General features: G+C 41.2%; 1 long non-coding RNA gene across 1 annotated transcript in view; it reads left to right on the forward strand.

Moving 5' to 3' along the window:
• Window positions 1–18761, forward strand: part of LOC140492404 (uncharacterized) — a 54820-nt gene extending 36059 nt beyond the window's left edge. Inside the window, exon 3 of the long non-coding RNA XR_011963561.1 lies at window positions 17809–18761. This is a non-coding gene — a long non-coding RNA (uncharacterized lncRNA). The remainder of the gene's footprint in view (window positions 1–17808) is intronic.
• Window positions 18762–19705: the final 944 nt, after the last annotated feature.

Below are 19705 nucleotides of genomic sequence, written 5' to 3' on the forward strand. Positions count from 1 at the left end.
CTCGACCTTTACAGGATCCATAGATAATAACACACATACCTGTTTGAGTTACCCGCCCTGATGTTTGGGTCCTAGCTATAACTCCCCAGATTCCCTGACTGTTCCAGTCTCCCTGCAAGGCAACTACTCTGGAGATGTCGCCTCTCCGTTGCTTCCTGTTCCGGGCCTGGCCAGGTTGTTCCCATATTCGAGTTTGTGTCTCTGCATCAATAGTTGTTCCGAACTGTTCTAAACTGGCAACTCCCGGAATGGTCCCTTCCTCAGTTTCACACTCCCATATCTGAATATATTTTGCCATATCTATGATATGCAATGGGACAGGTTTATTTCATCCAGCTTACTCGATTCCCTCTCCAATTGCTTTCATTTAGTAATTGAGGGGTGACGGGCAAATCCATATCGGTAACTGATGTAGATGCTCCTGTATTAATATTATGTTCTGCTGGTTCCCAAACACAGCATCAATGAATATTCATGGGCTATGCATTTGCCTACGTGAACTCATGCACACACACAATGTGAACATCTATCTCCCTCTCTCTGACTACGTTCCTTTTCTATGTGCCCTTTCGTGCTTCACTTGTAACATTGTTCACTGTACCACTTCCTGTATTTCTGAGTTTGCCTCAGATCTCATGGCCCAATTCAGAATGTCGTTAGAATGATCTCCCACTGGCAGTCCCAAGTTCATAATTACAGTTAAAAAGGGTCCCATGTTATCTTTTAAACACATCAAACCTATTTCATCATCACAGGTTGGGGTTTGGTAATCCCCTGTGGTCGTTGCACACTTCAGGCTTCCTCTCTGTATGATCCTCGATATTACCCTTGGGCCCCTGAGTCACCAAGGTTATTTTAGCCCATTCAGCCTGTCCCCTCCCCAGTGTGTCCCTGTAATATCTGTAAATGCCTGGAGACACTGATCGGCTGTGCACTGGGGGGAACTAGCTCACACCTTCACCCTCTCATTGCCGGGACAGATTCTGCTGTACACGTCGGGACATCTTGGCCTGAGAGATATTGACTTACACCATCATCGGTGAGACTGTACCTCAACTAATTCATCCATATTCTCCCAATAAGGCCCATTATTACCATTTCTCTATCAGGCTGGGTGTTCATCGCCAACACCTGTCGTTCAGCTGGGTAAACGGTTCAATTGGTTTCTGTCAGTTCCCTTTCTTGCCCCCCTCCTGTCTGTCAAAGTTTGAATTTAGATGCACTGCGGTGCCATAAACACGGCCTTCTGAGCCTTACAGGGTGGTGGGTCATCCCACCCATTGCCGTCCCTCTGTCCAGACGTGGGCGCTTTCTCATCTATCCTGTTCCAGTCAGTGTCACCATCCTCACTGCCTTCTGGGGAGAGCGGGGCACGAGTTACCTCCCCCCACTGTAACTACCACCTGGCACTTTGGCTTTAAGGCCTCACGTCTGAGAGCCACCACCTTCACTTGTTCCTGTTTCCCATAATAATGTAACACATCCTGTCATTCCTGGAATGTGAATTTGGTTTGACTTTAAACATTAATAATTTGACACTTACTTTACATATCTATCGAGGCGAAAATTCTGCTGTGATTATTAAAGTGAATTTAACGTGATCATACAGTGAACATAACTGATAATCAACGACAATGAATGAACTGAGTAATACGTGATGATTTGTACAAGTTCTTGCAATGAAAATTCAATTTTATTCAATGTTTGTCACCCATTACACAATGGGCATTCTTATTAGGGAATAAAGTAATGGAAGGGTATCAGAGAACATAAATAGACTTTAATTTTATTTTCACTGCTATAATGAACCAAAACAATATTTGAAAATATGATTAAACTACATAACAAAGTTTCTAGTGTCATGATTAACATCAAAACTATTTTAGTTTGCAAGTTGTTTTGTAATAAGAATAATTGGAAATGAATTGTGATTATGAATTGACCATTTAAAATATATTTTCAAGAGAATAATCAGATATATTTTTTGGAGTAAATTAGGAAAGGAAATAAATATGTATACATTGGTATTAATAGTTTTAAAGTGTTTGGAAGTTGACAGCGATTATTTGATTGAGAGAGGCTGCATGATTATAAAGACTAATTCATCTTTTACATTGCATTGTTGGTTTCACTAGAATCTGTTGTGGTCAAAGCTCTTGTTGTGTGCAATGGACTGTCACTAATAGCTTAATCAATCTCCGAGTCCCTGATCAGGTTTCCTTTGTCTGTAAGTCAGTCTGTAAGCGCGCGACACATCTGCTTTTCTGAGGGGAAACAGAGATTCTTTTCAAAGGAAATAAGTGGTAGTTCACACTGAGAATGGTTTCTACCACACACCATAAGCAGGGAAGTGTTTTTCGAAAGAATTCTAATCACTATCTTTAAATCTGATGGTATCTGTGTTTGTCAGTTTGTGGAGGATTCAGCCTCTTTGTGCTGAGCTGTTTTTATACAAGCAGTTGGTTCATTATGTCTTTGCCAAGAATGTTGTTTACTTTCCCCTTTTACTGTGATTCTGCAGGTTAGAATATTCTGAGAGTCAATAATGTTCAATAACTGAAATGATTTTTACTCTACCAGAGCAGTTGCATTGTTTTCAGCTAATTATTCACTTTCCATTTCCTGGATGTGTTGAATGTTACAGAAACAGGCTCTGAGCAATGTTTCCATTCACTTGTGTTGGAGTCACTGACAGCCACGTGTCAGTCAGTTTCAGGCTGATGGATCAGTTTCTCTGTCCTATTAGATGGTGGTCACTTGCTCAGTTTCTCATGGCTCACCTGAGCGTCAGTCCATCAGCTGCTGAAAGCCTGCATCCAGCATTTGTTCCCTCTCACAGTGACTAATCCAATACAGTCCCAGCTTGTCTCCCACATTCACCTCCACATCCTCATGATCACCTCAGATTCTACTGTCTGTGTTCTTGCAGCAAGTTGTGTAAGACAGCTCCTTCAGTTTTAACATGATCCATATTATGTTCAGAAAGATCATTTCAAAATTTGGTTCACTGCTTCTTCAGGACCTTCCTGAAGAAGGACTCATGCCCGAAACGTCGATTCTCCTGCTCCTTTGATGCTGCCTGACCTGCTGTGCTTTTCCAGCAACACATTTTCAGTTGTAATTTTAGTAAACAGTTAATTACAAGATACTGACAAAATAGTTTAAGAGGAGCTGCTATTGGTGGTGGAAATGCTGCTGGTTGGTATAAAAGAGGGCTGAGGTGAATACTGTACTCGGTTTTGATGAGAAAGTTAAGCAATGTAAGATTCTTTTATCTTTGTTAATAAGAAGAGGCAGAGATTGCAGCTAGGACATCCACAAGCATCCACCCTCACCACCACTGATGCTCAGTAGCAGCAGTGCCAATCAAGGGGGCTTCTTTATTCCGGATGGTATCAAGTTTCTTGAGTGTTGTTAGGGCTGCACTCATCCAGGCAAGTGGGGAGTATTCTATCACACTCCTGGTTTGTACTTGTTAGCGTTTGGACAGGATTTCAGGAGCCAGGAGTTGAATTACTCTTGTAGCCACTGTGTTTATGTGGGGAGACCAATTCAGTTCCTTATCAATGATTATCCACAGGATAATGTTGATAGTGGGTGTTCAATCATGGTAACACCATCGAATGTCAAGGGATGGTCGTTAGGTTATGTCTTATACGTGATAGCCTGCATTTGTGTGGCATGATTGTTACCTGCCTCCTGTAAGCCCAAGCCCGGATATTGTCCAGATCTTGTTGTACTTGGACTTGGACTGCTTCAGTACCTGAGGACTTAATTATTTATTAACATTAAATAGTCATGAGATTATGCAAATTCCTTTTTCTATCAAATGTCATGGACTGTATCTTGTGGTCACTCTCATATTCACTTTCATTTTCTTTTTATTTTCTTCTTAATTCAGACACAAATGTTTGAACATCGATCAGAATAAAATTACATAAATTAAAAACACATGTTTCTACAAGTAAACGAATTGAATGAAATACATAACTTCTGTATTGTCTGCATTTTGAAAAAAAAATTCTTTTCAATACCTACTGAATGGCTCATTTATTGTCCTCAATCCATCAATCTAAGTATTATATTTCAGTCTTCAGTTTATCGATCTTAATGTACGTCTAATCAACTTCTGAGCAAAGTGTTTTTAAAATATTGTGTCAATTTATTTTTTCGGAATACAACATTTATTCGGAATTCATTATCCTTATAATAATTGCAGAATAATTTGTTTGTCTTTCTAACGTGTATCGTCAGATCCAAATATTATTTTAATCCATATTATAATTTAATCAATTGCAACAATGCTATTGTTTTCAGGTCAACTATCCTACAATGGAACCAGTCATTTTGCATTCAACATGCTTTGTAAACTAACTTTTGCCATTTGAATAATCACAGTAATCTCAGCCTTATGAATTCAGAGAACTATAACTACTTTTCACTGCAATAATTCCTGTTCATGTCTGCACATTGCACAGTCATGTAGCAAAATTAAATTTCTCCTTCTTCGAAGTGTACTGATAGATTTTCGAAAATCTAAGTGTTGCTAATATCTAATTATTGTTCAGTTCAGTAGGGGATATAAATGTATAATAATGGCTCAGTACATGAAGTAATGTGAAGATATTGCAATGTACAAACTCACAATGATTGTGAATATCAATTTTTATTCTAACCATGGAAACATAGTTGAATTGATTTAATTATATTTCACTTTAATGCTCGCATTCATTGTATTTCTAATCACAATAAGAGCGAACTATTTCATGCGAAAAAATGATTTAAAATTCATGTCACTTTTTTATGGACAAAAAATGGAATTAACACCCGTTTGTTCTTTCTTTACCAATCACAATGAAGTTTGAATTGTAGAATGCTAGACTGATACAGCACGGAAACAGGCCATTCAACCAAACTTGGCATTCCGGCCAGGTTTCCTAAACTAAACTAGTCCCATTTCCCTGTGTTTGTCCCATACCCCTTTGGACGTTTTCTATCCAATAAACTGTCCAAAAATCTTTTAGATGTTGTAATTGTACCAGCCACTGCCCTTCCTCTCACAGCTCATCCCAATATGTGAAACACAGTGTGTGGAAAAGTTGCCCCTCAGACCCCTTTTAAATCATTCCCCCTCACTGTAAATATTATTTACACCGTAGAATCTTTAAGACTGCAAAGTTATTAAAAGTTAAGAGGTATTTAGAAGCAGCGTAATAGCATTCATACTTTAATCAATGATGTGAAGCAAATAAATTCAAGATGTTGTGATCATTATAATGAACAACAGTTACAAGTTGAGACAATGTTGGTTGAAAAGCAATTCAATAGACACTTAGATTTTTTTAAAATCAGTTCTGAGGTGTTTTGACACATCTCTGTTGAAGATGGGAATTGAACCCATGGCTCCTGGTCTACTAGTACTCACATTACCAGAGCCGTCCATAATATTCCCATGCAGGAATGGCAGGACTATAATCACATACTTACTGTGTTTATTCACAGGGATAACTGCTCAGATATTTATTGTTATAATTGGACTAGGATTGTATTAGACAGTTCCAGTGCGTAATGGACCGATAAAAAGAATTAGTAATTTCTAATGATGATGGAACGAAGCAACAATGGTCTTAAATAAACATAAATCTCATGATATTCAAGTAAGTCAATTTGTTTGAAGCAGTTATTCATCTGCATAAATTAAATTTAACCTGTTTTGTAATGCACATGAATTGGAAATAAAGCATTAGTCATTCAATGTAACTACTCAGCGAAAGACAACTTCCCTCATTTTCAAAAAATTGTGATTTCTAAGAATTCAAGATCTGTTGTAAAAGCATAGAACAAACATTTGTTAATTCTAGTTTATTTACACAACGAACACGTGAAATTTAAATAATGCTTAACATGAAAAATTCTTGGCTCTTATTATAATAATCAGAAATGTAGAAATGTTAGAATTGAAGTGAAATACAATCAGTACAAGAATGTAAACGAAACTATGGATGTTGGAAATCGCAAATTAAATCAGTAATTGCTGGAAAATAACTCAGCAGGTCTGGCAGCATCTGTGGGGAGAAATCAGTGTAAATAATTGGGCCCAGTGACCTTTCTTCAGACTGCACTTTTTCTCACAACTAATTCAATCCAGCTAAGATTCCACACTTAAAATTATTTTTGCTAATATTAGGAGATTGTAGAGTGCAATATTGTTTGTGTCAGCTGATGTACTGAGACATAGTTCCACATCAACGCTGGAGATATTGGATTTCAACAATGATTACCGGTTAGATTTTGGTAATAATTAGTTTCAAATGGCTGATAACAAATTATGAAAGTAAATAAATATGTATACGTTGGTATTAATAGTTTTAAAATGTTTGGAAGTTGCCTGGGATTATTTGATTGAGAGAGGCTGCATGATTATAAAGACTAATTGTTGTGTGCAATGGACTGTCACTAATAGCTTAATTAACCTGCGAGTCCCTGATCAGGTTTCCTTTGTCTGTTGAAGAACGTGTCGATCCCCTGAGGAGATTATTATGGATCCTTGCTGTGTCAAGTCGGAACACGTGTGTACACCTCCCACCGTGCAAGTGGCAGGTACTTGTGTGACTCAGCCAACGCTGTCTATCTTATACGTTGCAGGAAAGGATGCCTTGAGACATGGTACACAGGGGAATTTCGAATTTCTGTGGCGTCACATGTGAAGAAGATTATTGAACACTTAAGTTTGAGTATGAAAAAAGCTGATAGTTTTGAAAAGTCACTGTACCCTTGGCTTGCCCGCAATTTAAATCGAAGCGGTCGCTGTTTAGTAGCATTTTCGAGCTGAACAAGATCACCTGCTCATGTTTCTCCCCAGTTCAAATATTTCCAGGATAAGTTGGGTGATAGACGAGACATTTCTCAGGAAAGGTCATTTGGCAATCCCGAGAAACTTGTATTTTCCAACAGACTCGTTGGTCATAAGTAGATAAAAGCACTCCAGGGGAGACTCGAACTCACAACCTCGGCATTGCACACGCCGCCATAAAGCCATATAAGTACCATGCGCTGACCGATTGCGTCACTGGAGCTGCACACTGCAAACCACTCCAATATCACAAGTTATACATCAACGGTTGACAAATTGGCCGTGATGTCAGATTTTACGGTTGTAATCACATGTGGTTCCTCACTTATTTGAGGAATTTGCTTAATTACACATTGCTAAACTGGATTGATATTGAAAAATGTTCTTTCAACATTTTCCTCAATTGGTCTCTGAGCCATCGAGGTCTTTAGTCAGTAGAAACATACAATCTCATTCAGGGATAGACTGATACTGATCACCACCGTATCTTGGGCACCAAGTTCCCGAGGTTGATCTAGTGTATATGCCAGCAGTTGGTCTATATCCCTCTCAAACCTTCCGATGTGAATGTGTTTAGAAAAGATGTACAAGGATGGCTTGCCTGCACTTTAAATGGAAGCAGTCCACTGTTTGGAGCAAGGCGACCTGCTCATGTTTCTCCCCAGATAATTTTTCATGTTTCTGGGGATAAACAAGATCATATGTTGTTCGCCTGAAGCCCAACAGATCCAGGGCCAGTCAATTCAAGATTTCCTCCCAGAAGTCAGCTGAGTGTATCTTCTATGGATTGCATTTCATATCATTGTGGCCATCGCTCTCTCATGTGGTCACATCACTACTTTGCATATGTAGAAAATCGCCCCTACAAGTGAACAGGCCAACATTGTTTCAGAATTCAACTTGAAAGACTAATTGGAATATTCTGGTGTCTGTGCTCAAAGATATTGGCGGGTTGAATGGAAACGGAGTGTATTATTTCAGTGGAGAGATTGGCTTTTTGAGAGGACCGGGCCCCTGGGTTACAAAATAAAAACTTTACGTGTACATCAAATTTTTATGGAGGTAAGATAAATGTTGAAACTTTCTGAAACAGAGTACATTCAAATATTTCCAGGATAAGGCATTGCTCAGGAAAGGTCATTTGTCAATCCAGAGAAACTGGTATTTTCCAATAGACCCTGTGACCATGAGTCGATAAAGATGCTGCAGGTGAGGCTCAAACTCATAACCTCAGCACTGCACTCACCGCCATACTGACATATAAGTACCGCACGCTGACCGATCACACCACCTCCTGCACTGTCCCACTTTTGGAAGCAACGACAATCGTATTTTTGTGGAAACGCCCTATTCAGAAATGCTATTGCGCAGCTCTGACCTGTTTAAAGTCTGTACCATTCCGTACATATCATTGTGTGGAGGGTCTGCAAAATGTGAACATAGACCTTGCTCCCTATAAGGACCGTGTAGTGATCATCCTTACCGATATATGAAATGGAGAGGTGTATCTGCAGCTGGCAGAAAGGTGACAATGTGGTCAATTATAGGTTTCTCTTTTATTGATTCCCGCAAAACCTGCTGCAGAGCAGTCTCGCAGCCGCAGGATCCAGCATCAACGCTGAGCACCATGACTAGAATAGATTACCTACAGTGTGGAACAGACCCTTCGGCCCAACCAGTCCACACTAACCCTCCAAAGAACAACCCTCCACCATGGCCAATTCACCTGAGCTGCACATATTTGGACTGTGGGGTGAAACCCACGTAGAGGGGAGAATGTGTAAACTCAACACAGGCAGTTGCCCAAGGCTGGAATCGAACCTGAAAAAAATGACACGATTGTCATGAACATGAAGAATTTTCCTTTCAGATTATTGGGCACAGCTTTCCATATGTGACATTTAAACGGCACTCAGAAACCCTCAGTAAGGATTCATGATGTTGTAGAGAGGTCAGGAGCATAGGACAAAGGGAAAGCCTTGCTTGAAACTGCTGTAGAAATCAGATTGGGTCAATTGGATAACTTTAATACAGCAGATTCCTTTCTGTTGTTCTTGTGAGGTGCGTTTCATTACCAAGGCCAGCATTCTGTTGCCTGTTTTTTAATTTCTATTCAGAATATGGTGATAAACCCCAGGGGTTCTTAAGGTGCAGGAACACTAACAGGAATATTACAAAGAGAGAAACGGGGTTCTTAACAATTTGATAGTGAAGGGAGAATGATATAGCTTCAAATCTTGTGGGCCCTTGGAGATTGCATTCCTCACTATTTGATGCCCACAAGCTATGGAAATAGTGAGACCACATTCTCTGTTTCCAACAATTAAAGTGACAGAGTCATACAGCATACAAACCCACCCTTCAGCCCAATACAACCAAGCCAGATAGAAAACACCAAGCTACGTTACTCCCGGTTACCTGAAGATCTATACCCTGGCATTTAGCGTTTAAATGCTGCGTTACGATGTATCTGTGACCTGAGCGTTTTTGTCCTTCCAATGCATGCACAAAATGATTTCACGGAAATAGATCACACAATTTCAAAGACAGCGAGAAGCTCATCAGATCAACAAAATGTCCTCATTGTTTAATAATTATTAGAAAATCGGATTCTCTTTTTAGTTCATTTGGGATTTTAATGAAGCTAGACCAGCATTAATTGCCTTGAGACGTTCAAGTCCAGTTGGGGTTGGTGCATCCAAGTGGCTGGTGGATGGAGTACCAGCTGTGCATCTCATGCGCCGGTTTGGCTGGGAACAAATATTACTCGTGGAGGGTGGAGTGTTACACAAGTCGCCACGCTGTAATAAACAGCGCGCACAAAAACAGACTATTTGTCAATACGAATATATGAGAAGGAATTTATTATTCTTCAGAGAAACAACAACTTTCACAAGACGTTAACATAATAATGAAGGGAAGCCTGTTTCCATGTTATTGGTGTCCTTAAAATAATGGCGTCAAATGGTTGGAAAAATGTTGGTGCTGTCGTTGGAGGATTCTTACACTGAGCATGTGAATTATCCTGGACGTTTTCAGAAGTCATTGGACTGTCCACGGTTGAGTAAGTGCTGATACTCCATGGGAAGATGCTGGTTTGTAATCTCACGATTGACTGAGCACAGTTCGAATGAACAGACCAACAAGTCCCATTGGCTATTGTTTCAGAACATATCAGAGCTTTCTTGGCTGCTACCGCATGAAATCATGTTGTAAAGACAAGGCCTATCGAGTCTGCATCGTCCAGTGCTGATAAAAGTGCTTTATAATGTTTCTGAGGTTTCCTTCCTTATCCACCCTCTTAGGCAATGCATTCTAAATACAAACCATCGCCTGGGTTCAAAGCAGATTCAACAAATCCTCTCTTAATGTCTTGTCTTTCAATTTAAACGTGTTCTCCTTTATTTTTAACCCTTTATCGAAGGGGGTCAGCTGCTGTCTGTTCACTCTGCTCATACCTTTCATGTTCTAATACACGTCTGTCAGGTTCCGTTTCCTCCCACAGTGCACACAGCTTCAGTAGATTGACCATGCTAAATTACCCTTCATATGCAGCGAGATGTGTTAGCTATGGGAGACGCAGGGACAGAGTTGGGGGCGGGTTAGCCATGGGAAATGCAGGAATGTGGTATGAGGTGGGTCTGGGAGCAACGCTCTGCAGAGCATCAGTGTGGACTCGATGGGCCAACGTCCCATAAAATAACAAAAATAAAGGTTAAATCAAACAATGAAAAATACTGTGGTTCTGATGCAAAAATAAAACAGAGTGCTGGGGAAACGGAGTAGGTTTGGTAGACTCTGTCGAGAGAAAAACAGAGTCAGCATTTTGAGTCCACTCACCATGCATTAGATCTGGAAGCAACTGGGAAATTGTTCAATGTGTGTTGGTGGATTGAGTTGAATATATGGAGAAATAAAAACATTGAAAAAAAATAAACAAAGGGACTGTGGATAATCAGCTGGTATGGAAATAAATTGGGAGATCATTTTCATTTTATTTTTCACCTTTTCCCATATTACTGAGTATCATGCCCATGTAGGTATATATCCAAGTCCCTGTTTCATGTGAGTTCTGTCCCCTCTATCACTCCATCCTGAGTGTGGTCATCTTCTTTTCTTAATTAATGGGACATGGTGTTGTTGGCTGGGCCAGCATTCATTTCTCTTTCCGAGTTACTTTCGTGAAGATGCTGGGGAACTGCTTCTTTGAACCACTGCAATTCGACATGTTGTAGACTGGCACTTTTTTGAGACCTTGTAGTGTTATTACAGAATGTCTGACTTGGCTATTTCAAAGGCCATTTGAGAGACTACCACTGCTGACGGCCTGGAATCACATGCAGGCCAGACCAGTGAAGAAATCAAATTTCCTTCCATGAAGGAGGCGAGTGAGTCAGGTGTTCTTAATTTTGGCACCCATCGATATTTCATTAGATTGAGAATTCCAAATATTTGATTGAATTCAAATTCCAGCGTCTGATGTGGCTGGATGGAAGTCCAGGTTTGGGTCATTACCTGGGAAAGGTATACCATTGGGAAATATTTGTGGAAATCTCAGAATTTACAGTCTCGAGAAAATACTGCTAGACCATCACCTCCCCAGTATCTCCACCATCAATAGCAGTGTTGCTATTATCGTGACTGATGTTCAGATAATTGTGCAGTTACATTGTCAACTATTTCCACGACAGCAGAACTATTCATACTTCAGAAATGGCACAGAAATGTAACAGTTTATCAGCCACAATACAAACAAAGGAGAGGTAGGCATTTTCAACACTGTGCCATATTTCCAAGTATTGACTTACTCCTGACATTTGAAAGTCAGTGTCGGTTCTCTGGATGGTTTTCTTGGATTTGTGTTGTCACCTGCTGCATTCATTCAGGGAGACCAGATGGCCGGGTGTTCCTCCTCTGTGTAAGGTATGAGGATAGATTTTATAGTGTATCTGGGTCTGCAGAGAATGCATAGGGAGGAGGAGAGCACGGCATTATCCTTTCTGAGATTTTTACAAACACTTCCCAATGGCATACCTTTCCCAGGTGCAAAGAGTGAAACCAGTTTATTTCAACAATGAGGAGGTCACAGAGCTGTGCAGTCTCACACTGGGGAGAGGGCTATATTCAAAATGTCCATCAACCATTTTGATTCTAGATCTTGCCAGGCAGGAGTAGGGGACATATCCATTTTGCCAGTGTCCCATCATCTCACGTATTCACGAGGTGACGGAGGCCACTTCTGTCCGGCGATTTGAATACATGGGTTCTGTCTAAACAGAAGAAGCAACAGAAAATCTTTTTTGGAAATATTAGTGAACATGGTTACGGGCAAAAGTGAGGAAATTAAGCTGAAGTCGAAATACTGGAAAAACTCATTGTGTTGAAGCTGCTGGACCAGATGAGTGATGAATTTAGAGGGCTGCAGAGATAGGGTTGGAGAATTGAGCTTGCTGGATAACTCTCTTCGGAGCTGGTGGGGTCAGGATGGGTCAATGCCTTCCCTATTTCCTGCCTTGTCCGTGATTTTGTGAGGGAGATCAAAGCTCTTTATGATCTGTAATGGATCCTGCACACTGGAAAGCAGCTATTATGACAACTCATATTTAGATTAGATTAGATTAGATTACTTACAGTGTGGAAACAGGCCCTTCGGCCCAACACGTCCACACCAACACGCCAAAGCGCATCCACCCAGACCCATTCCCCTACATATATCCCTGCACCTAATACTACGGGCAATTTAGCACGGCCAATTCACCTGCACATCTTTGGACTGTGGGTGGAAACCGGAGCACCCGGAGGAAACCCACGCAGACACGGGGAGTATGTGCAAACTCCACACAGTCAGTCGCCTGAGGCAGGAATTGAACCCAGTTCTCTGGCGCTGTGAGGCAGCAGTGCTGACCACTGTGCCACCGTGCTGCCCCAAACAGGGCGCAGAGTGAAAACAGAAAAAAACAATGGGGGATAGGTTTATGTCATTAGTGAGGAAACTATGAGCAATTTCTGTAAGTAATCATAAATAGATCATTGGAGAACAATAATATGATTGAGCAGTGTCAACCAGATTCAGGACAGGAAAACTACCTTTGAAAAACGTACTGGTGTTCATGGACGATGTTGGTTGTGACATCGACGACTGAGAACTAGTGTGAACGGTGTATTTGTATTTTCAGAAGAAGGTTGACACCGATGCACACAGGTGAGAGAAGAAAGTTACAGTCCTTGGGTAAGGGGCAGGTACCCTATATGGATTGAGAATTGGATGATGGAGAGAACACAGAGACTTGCGTCCTCCTTTGGACAGAAGGCCACGACTGATTGGGAATCACATGCATCAGTGCTTGGAACACCGCTATTTGTAATACAAAGAAGTGATTTGAATGTGAGCAACACACACAGTCCTTTTATTAGAAGGTGAAAGTTTGCGAAAAGCTTTTGGCAAAAAGGATCGGAATGTCCTTGGCCACAAGTCACGAACAGAATTCGTGCAGGGCATCCATTAATCAGGACAGGAAATTAAATGGCAGCCTTCATTACAAAATGAATCACGTGTAGGAGTTGTGGAGTGTTGTTGAGGCAGTATTTGCGTTATTGTGGACAGACTTTCTAACCTTTATAAATCAGTGATCTCCTTGTCACAGTGGCACTGCAAAGCTGTTTTATCAGAATAATCTCTGGGATGATGGTAACATGAAGAGAGTGTGAAAGAACTTGATGTTCAATTTATCGCACGGTGAGAGTATAAGAGTTGACTGTATTGAAACTTGAAGATTATGGACAAACACACATTATGTCCAGAGAAAGACATTGGTGGCATAAGAAATTACATTTTTCCCATGATACGTGCTTCTTGGTAGTTTATGTACCTCTGTGAAGCTCCTATGTTGGTTGGGGGAGAGCTTCAGGCTCTAAATTAACTCTCATTGCCTCAATGTGCAGTTGGTGTGTGACCTTGCACTGAAAGTCACATTGTTCAAAATCTGTCAGGAGTTGCAATGCTTAACTCCTGAAAATGTTAGCCTTTCCCAACAGCTTCTGACCTCCATAGGGAATACCGGTCTGCCTTCTCGGAGATGTCCTCGTTCCTCACCGTCAACAAACCATATTAATGTATCCATTGTGTGCCATTAGCAATGGAGCCAGGAGGAAAGACATGGAGCAGTCTACACATGCTTTCTCTATTTCATTGGTTTGTCATGTTTGGTCAGAAATAACATCCTCCTATTTCTGTATTAGGGGCTTGAGCGGCTGAATGTCTACCTCATGATGTCATGGGAGACGCTCAAGAACCTGACTGGGCAACCCGTGGTTCCTGATTAGCAGCTCAATGTGTTTTACTGGACTCCTTATCTTCCTGTGTAATAGTCAGGAGAGAATGAATGGGCTATCCCTATTCTTATCCAATAGCATTGTTGGGCGGAATGACCTCCTCATAGTCCTGTGAAGTGAGCTTGAGGTACTGAACGAGCACCTCTCTTTACTCCGATATCGCACAGTATCCAGCAGGATTGTTACATGGATGTTACCAACACTTCAACAGCACCAGCCTGAATGCTGTCCGGGTCTTCCTGCTTATGGACACTGACCGCTTCAGGAGCTGAGGGGGGCACATTGTTCTGAACATTACATGATTTTCAGTCACCATCTCCACTTCTGAGATTCTGATGGGGGAAGACACTGAGGTGCAAATGAGGATGTTTGTGCTGTGGATCTCCCACAGAGATGTCACGAGACTAAGGAGGTACATGTCGAAGAACCACAAACATCTTCTTTGTGCTGAATCACTCAAACTGGTGGGGAGGTTCCCTTTGACTTCCATTAAGTTCCATTTTCTTCAGGTTCCTTGATACCATCCTCAGGTAAACGCTGTCTTGTTGTCAGGGCCAGTTACTATTACCTGGTTTTTACATATTCTGTTCATGTCAATATGTCACGGTGTATGTGTGCAGTGTGTTTCCTTCTCACAGAGGGGTGTGACCATCGAGACTTCTCTATCCCAGAGAGGTTGGGGGGATAGATCATTGAAATCGTGGTAAGACAGGGATAGATGGATGTTTGACACGGCAGACACTCCAGGATTTGGGGCCTAGAGCAGATCAGCCATGATCTTATTGAAGGGAAAGGCAGGCAGAAGGGGCTGAATGACCTATCCTGCTTCTCATGTTCTTAAATTCTCTTATTAAAAAGTTCATCGATGTTATTTTCCTGGCTTTCCTGTGAAGGAATGTTGTCGTCAAAGAGACTAGAGGATTTTGGGAGCAATATCTGGGTACAGTATGGAGTCATTATTCACTGTGAATCTGGGTCAACAACATGACAAATAAATGAATACAGGGGAACTTCTGTAAAGAGAGATGCAGGGACTGTTTCACAGTAACAACAACTCTTTTTTTCCCAAAAACATTTTCCAATCTACACCAAGGCATGTTTGACTGTATTCAGGGGCTGAATGGCCACCTCGGTTTCTGTACACCAAGTAATAGGAGCAAGTGGTCTCCAACTGCTCCTGAGTTGCAGATTGGGGGACTGAATGGAATGGGGTGAAGTAGGTCTGAGGAACAGGAGTGGGTCCCTGCCCGACCAGGCACTAATGTTGTGGCTGAACAGATTATGGTCTCAGCCCCATGTTACTATCGGCAGTCCATTACCCTTGAGTCACTTTCCCGTCAAATATTTAACTAACACACCTTTGAATAATTGCAAATACACAGGTACCACAACCCTATGGGTAGGAGAAATTCCCACTCAAATGGCCTTTTGAGAAATTCTCCTAATCCCTGTTCCTACTGAGGTTAGAGAGTCATTGCTTCTTTTTCTAGTCCCACTCCTCCAGATGTCACGGCAAATTATCAGTGTAACTAATTGTATGATATGGTAAATGATATCCGTCTCAGACAGGGTCAGGTTCAGTGTTAGGAACAAGTCAGAGAGGTTTCTTAAATTTGTAAATATTCTAAAACCAAAGCAAAGTTACTCGAAATATGATGGATATATAAATGATATAGAGTTTGAAAATTGACACTATGTACATCAACATTTATTTTTCTATAAATCTGAGACACAGAAATATGCACACAAAGAGACACGCACACGCACACACACAGACGTCTGAAAGCAAACAGAAAGAAAATGAAACTTCAGAATATAAATTCGAAAGAGTTTTGTCCATTAACAGTAAATTTCATGACAAAAGCAAAATTGAGAGAGTTTCAATTGTTATTCTGCCTCTGAAGCTATTCTGCCTCACAAAAGCTGCTAGCACTGGGGTTTCTTCCAGGAACAGTTGGATTTGGCTGTATTCCCTTTGCTGCAAGCAGAGGAGAGATTCCAATGAATCCTCAACAGGAACCCTCAAAGGGTGCTAAAGATGGCTGATTGGTTTTCAGTCTCATTTGTTGTTGTAGAGAAGTACAAGTAGAGACGGAGAAATGGCCGTTGCTTCTATGACAGGTTGCATTTGCTCCCTCTCTGATCTGAAACATGCAATAATGTGACCCAAACACCAACCTGGGCTCGGTAAGGTCTGGGTGAACATTCTCCTTATTGAATGATTCTATCCCTGTTACCTGCTCCAATTAGGAATGGTCTGTAATTTATAATTTGAAGGTATATTTATATGTGTCTGCATAATTGTTGTACAATATATTAAAGTCTTCATCGGACCTGTGTTAAACTGATTATGTTGTTTTCTAAAATTAAATCCTTAGTTTTATTCTCTAATCCTCAGCTACGCCCCAGTACACTCTCTCTCAGTGTCTGATATGGTTCAATATGAACAGCTCTCATTCTCAGACCTGAAGTACTCTGACCTTGGAGAGGTGATGAGGGGCATGGGTGTGGGATCAGCCAAGGTTATTATCCAGGACTGGAGGAGTCCAAACCAGAGGGTACAGATTTAAAGTGAGAGGGGAAAATTAAAAAGATACTTGAGTGGTATCTTTATCACACAGAGGGTAGTGTGTGTATGGAGCGAGCTGGCAGCGAAAGTGATGGACGCTGGGTATATGAATATGAAGGGTTTAGAGAGTTATGGGTCTAATGTTGGTAAATGGTTTTGCATCAGATTGTAATATCTGGTCGGTGCAAATGAGCTGGACTGAAGAGTCTGTTTCCGTGCTCTATGACACTATGATTCTATCAGGCCTTCATTCCAGCAAGGAGTAAAGTGAAGCATCTGTGAAAAGCTTCTCAAACAATTGCATATTTTTGTCTTTCAATTTCAGGGTTCATTACTACACACAATACTTTTGATGTAGTCTCAGCATCATCACGTACAGATGCAGTAAAACATCCCCATGATTATACCCGATAACCTTCGCATGAAACAGCATCATTCAAAACACTTCTCTAATCACTTGCTGAATCTGCTGACAGGGTTTATATGGCTCATTTACCGTGATGCACACATCCCTCCATCCCAATGCATTCTGCGATGTTCTTTACATTTAAGTAGATTACTGTAATTTTATCTGTTCAATAGAGCACTGACGTCCCTTAGCCCTTGTTGTACAGTTTCCTGCCAAAGCTTTGCTCACTAACTCCCCCTGTCGGTATCCCATTGCAGGGTATCCATGTGCTGTTAAATGACTATCTTGGTAAATGAACTAATTGAGCAATTCAATAAGTCCACTCATCTAGGTCCTTGCTATCGATTGTAAATTGTTGATAATGTCACACTTCTAATGAGGCACTCCACCAAGTTACAATTTTATAACCTGAATATAAACATTTATCCTGAATGTTTATTCCCTGATATGATTTGGAGATGCCGTTGGCCCCCGGGAGATGCCTCACTCTCAGGACAACTCCATACAACCCTGTCACGGTGGACGCTGCAAGAAGTATCAGATTGTGGACATAGATATCGCTATTACGCGTGGGAATACATCCCGCCTTGTACTTGACAGGTACTCATGTGACTCAGCCAACGTTGTCGATCTTATACATTGCAGGCAAGGATGCCCAGAGGCATGGTACATTGGGGAAACTGAGCAAAGGCTACGACAACGGATGAATGGGCAACGCACTAAAATCAACAGACAGGAGGGTTCCCTCCCAGCTGGACAACACTTCAGTGGTGCAGGACATTCAGCCTCGGACCTTTGGGTGACCATCCTCTAAGGTGGACTTCGGGACAGGCAGCAGAGAAATGTGGCCGAGCAGAGTCTGATAGCTAAGTTTGGTCCGCATAGGGAGGGTCTCAACCGGGACCTTGAGTTCATGTCACATTACAGGTGATCACCATTGCACTACACACACACACAGATATTCCTCCACACACACACTCACATACACATGGACACAGGTACACGCAGACGTGCATATAGACGCCCACGCACACCCTTATAAATACACACACTCCCACACTCACACATGCACCACCTCACAGACTTAAGACACTCTGCACTCACTACACACACACACTTTCTCACACTCACAACCCCCACTCCAGACAGACACACACACAGACAGACAAATACGCACATGAACACATATATTTTGTGGGGTGAATTTGTACTTGCAGAGTTACATTGCACTTTGCTCAAAAGCTGCATGCATTCATGTAGAACTCTGAGCTCAAAAACTGCATGAATTTATGTAAAACTCTGTTATCTCACTTTTTAGATTAGAATCAATCTAAACATCATGGTATAGATAGAGAACAAAGGGGGCCAACACTTTCAACATATTGTCTAGCTATCACTATTATTCACAGCTAACCCGAGAATGCAACCTTAAAAAAAGAGTTTGTGATTTCCACATGAAAGAAGTGAAACTATCACCTTATTCTAACAGATGAAAGGATTAACAGACAATCAATTTTACATGTATAATTTCAGTTACATCTCTCTGTAAATTTTTGCTATAAATTCTGTGTTACGATCGAGCCATCCACTATCACCTGATGAAGGAGCGTCGCTCTGAAAGCTAGTGTGCTTCCAATTAAACCTGTTGGACTATAACCTGGTGTTGTGTGATGTTTAACTTTGTATTCCCTGATCATTTACCAAGTTTCTCCTGTTGCTGGGCAGCAGGCTAGAATGGTAGGATTTTCTCATTCTACACTGTGTAATACACTGAGCCGGCTGATTGACTTCAATCTATTTTTGCTTAAATCAAGATGGCAGAATGGCCTCCACCTGTCTCATTATAACATGGTACCTGGCTGAATGGGATCTGTCTTTACGTCTGTAGCATTGCTGTGTGGTTGAGAGAACAACATATGTGTTAGGGTCAGCGGCTGACCATTCAACCCCTCACGCCTGCTGCACCATTCAGAATGTGCATTGTTGATTTGATTGTTACTAAACATCTCCTTCCTGTCGGTTCCTAATAAATATCGATTCTCTAATTCATCAAAGGTCAATGGAACTGAACCTTGCTACTTCGATGTGAGAACACCACAGATCATACAACCCTAAACAGAAAGGAACATCCCTGTCTCAGTCAGAAATGGGAAGGTCCTTATTCTCAAAATGTGTTACCCCAAACCAATTACCACTCTTTTGATATATAAGGAGTCGACAATTACGAACACATCAGCCATTCATATTACAATTCAGCCCTTCAAGCCTGTCCACATTCTCATTAACTCTCCTAAATCAAAAACTTACCAAATTCAACCTCCACTGACGTCATAGAAAGACAATTCCATTCACCACAAGATCATATGAGCAATGAACCCGGCAGCAGAATTAGGCCATTCAGCCCATTTGTCTGCCATGACATTTGGTCGTGGCCAAAATATGTCTCAACCCCATTCTCCTAACTTCTCCAACTGACTATTGATAACTTATTAATAAAAACGTATATATCTTTGTATTTAAGACAGTTTGTGCCTGTATGTGT

Source organism: Chiloscyllium punctatum, chromosome 21 (genome assembly GCF_047496795.1).
Source record: "Chiloscyllium punctatum isolate Juve2018m chromosome 21, sChiPun1.3, whole genome shotgun sequence".
Taxonomy (NCBI): Eukaryota; Metazoa; Chordata; class Chondrichthyes; order Orectolobiformes; family Hemiscylliidae; genus Chiloscyllium; species Chiloscyllium punctatum.